This window comes from Erinaceus europaeus, chromosome 9 (genome assembly GCF_950295315.1).
Source record: "Erinaceus europaeus chromosome 9, mEriEur2.1, whole genome shotgun sequence".
Taxonomy (NCBI): domain Eukaryota; kingdom Metazoa; phylum Chordata; class Mammalia; order Eulipotyphla; family Erinaceidae; genus Erinaceus; species Erinaceus europaeus.
This window is the reverse complement of record NC_080170.1, coordinates 13,156,668-13,159,840: the sequence shown is the minus strand read 5'-3', so window position 1 is coordinate 13,159,840 and position 3,173 is coordinate 13,156,668. Positions and strand designations below refer to the sequence as shown.

The 3,173-nt window shown below is 40.2% G+C and overlaps 1 pseudogene; it reads left to right on the top strand.

Annotated features, from left to right (window-relative positions):
• Positions 1–1,657: 1,657 nt before the first annotated feature.
• On the top strand, positions 1,658–2,564 carry LOC103117139 (olfactory receptor 1361-like; annotated as a pseudogene).
• The last annotated feature ends 609 nt before the right edge of the window (positions 2,565–3,173 follow it).

Here is a 3,173-nt window from a genome sequence, read left to right as displayed (position 1 = left end):
TGGTCCTTGCGCTTTGCACCACGTGTGGTTAACCCGCTGCGCTACTGCCTGACCCCCACAGTGTCAGTTTTAAGGTCCAAGAATATTAACACTTAGTGCTGCAGATACTGCAGCTGTCTCAGAGACAGATATACTAACCAGATTCATGAGAGATTAATGCTTTGATATACCAGTAAGTTTAAACCTTGTAAAAATGAGCATTATCGTCACAGAGAATAGTTAGACCCTTCTCTCCACATGGGTAGCTCTTTGGGAAATTGAGTTAAAAATTCACAGGTGGGAGGGAAATGGAAATTATACTTAGAGGAATTGAGTGCTTTATCTCTTTTGACATCAGGCTACACAAGGTGTTCCAGCTTTGGGGGATTAAACATAAAATGGTCGTTTTTGCTATAGTAGCTGATATTCCCAGTGCTGGCAGTGCTAGATATACAGATTTGGCCATGGAGAGTGTGGAATACTGAGCCTTTGTGTCAGTATTAATTCTTGGAAGCAATTCAAGGATAGGAAAATTCCCACTGGACATCCAGTTGCCCTCATCTATTTGCTCTCAGTTTCCAGTATGGGATCTGTATCTTTCACACTGTATTCACAGTATATTTCACACTGAATTTCACAGTATAATCTCACTGCCTTGTCATGGTCCTCTTGTTTTCACTTTCAATGTCTACCATCCATGATTGATCTAAAGCATCTCCTAGTGCTGTCTAGTGTTGCTCTACTTACTCCTACTTTGAAGGGGGGGAATAACACAGGAAAAATGATTTCAAATCTCAACATGTTTTCTTTAATTATATTAATTTAATTTCCACAGTGGTAGGCATATCACTGAGTTCATATTCTGTAACTCCTACAACAAGCATCCTAGTAGTATTCTCTTCCATATCTTCTGCTCTACTGTAGGATAAGAGGGGTACAATTCCACATAATTCCCAAGACCACAGTTCTGTATCCCATCCTCTCCATTGGAAGCTTTCCTATTCTTTTTCTTTTTCCTTATTTTAAATTTTTTATCTTTATTTATTGACTGGATAGAAACAGCCAGAAATACAGAGGAAAGGGGGTGACAGGAAGAGAGACAGAAAGAGACACCTGTAGCCCTGCTTCACCACTCGCAAAGCTTTCCCCTTGCAGGTGGGGACCAGGGGCTCGAACCCGGGTCCTTGAGCACTGTAACATCTACGTTCAATCAGGTGTGCTACCACCTGGCCCCTCTTACTCTTTTTTCCTGTGGGAGTATGGACCCAGGATATTTTTAGGGTGCAGAAAGTGGAATCTTTAATGTGCAATTAGTTCAGACTTTGCCACAAATACAGCATAATGAAGAAGGCATTTTACTAATCTGGAACTCTAACTTTTGCTGAACTATAATCTTGGGTGCATCATTTAAATACTGTAAGATTCCATTTCTTTTTATAAAAATGAAAATGAAATACAGCAGTTATTAAAATCAAATACTGAGTATTAAAGTAAGCATGGTAGTCAGAAAATAGGAGTAGACTAAATAAAACTATAGTTTCTGCAATTAAAATAAACTTGGATTTCTGGTAAGTAACCCAGTAAGATTATTCAGGTAGAGCTAATTCTTTAGAAAACAAGTAAACAGTTCCACATTTCAAAATGATTTTATCCTGTGCTATCTTTTCTTCCTTTAGTCATGGAGAGAGTCAACCAGACTAGAGTCACAGAATTCCTTCTCCTGGGACTCTCTGGGAAGTCAGAGCAGGAAGAAGTTCTCTTTGGGCTGTTCTTCTGTATGTACCTGGTCACCATTACTGGGAACTCTCTCATCATCCTGGCCATCAGCTGGGACAGCCGCCTCCATACCCCCATGTACTTCTTCTTGGCAAACCTCTCTTTTGTGGACATCTGCTTTTCATCAGTCACAATACCCAAGATGCTGGTGAATTACATCATGGGAAGCAAGTCCATCTCTTATGTGGAATGCATGACCCAGATCTATCTCTTCATCACCTTCATCAATATGGATGGCTTCCTCCTGAGTGTCATGGCCTATGACCGCTATGTTGCCATCAGCTCCCCACTGCACTACACCATGATCATGAGGCCCAAGCTCTGTCTCTTGGGTCATTACAAATCTACATGCTGTTCTGCACACAGTTCTCATGGTCCAACTCATATTTTGTTCTAATAATACTGTGCACCATTTCTTCTGTGATCCTTACCCTATTCTTAAGCTCTCTTGTTCTGATACCTTCATCAATGATCTCATGGTATTCACTGTGGGTGGAGTGATATTTATGACACCATTCACATGTATTATTGTCTCATATGTTTTTATCTTCTCTAATGTCCTGAAGCTGCCATCTACCCAGGGAATAAGGAAAGCCCTGTCCACATGTGGGTCCCACATCACAGTGGTCTCCTTGTTCTATGGGGCAATTCTGGGGGTCTATATGCGTCCTTCATCTTCCTACTCAGTGCAAGACACAGTGGCCACTGTGATCTTTACAGTGGTGACTCCCCTGGTCAATCCCTTCATCTACAGCCTGAGAAATAGAGACATGAAGCAAGCTTTAAGGAAAGTAGTTCTTAGATTCTAGAATTAGCAAGCTAGAACTCAGAGGAGTCTTGAAATTCATATATCTACTTATTTTAAAACAGAAACAAAGGCCCAGGTAGGGGCATAGCCCACTCATAACTATTCCTCTATGGCATTTTTTTTTACTAAGATGATAAATATTATCATGGTTATGTTATAAGGTATTTATATGGTCTTAAGTGATAAAGTTATTAATTTGCTATCATAAAAATGGTTGACTCTCTAACATTATTTTACAGACAACAAAGCTATGGATAAGACATAACCTTGATATTCTTTGAGAGGCTCTTGTAATTCTTTAAGACAGTGATGACCACAGTGATTTGGAAATTTCAGAGAACTTTAGAACCCACTCCCTTCAGAGGCAACTGCTCTCAGTGATCTCACATTAGAAGATGCAAAAATCACCCCTTTCCCAATGTACTGAACATAGAAAGGTTGACTTACCAAGGACCATTTGAGTAGTCACTGTTGATTATAGAATGGTTATCTGTATTCTCAGGATCTTGAGTCACTGAAGAGTTAGGTAAGTTTCTCTCTTCCATAGATCTTTTCCCTCCTCACCTCTTACATCCTGAAACCTGCCTCTAAGCCATTCCTCACCCCCGAC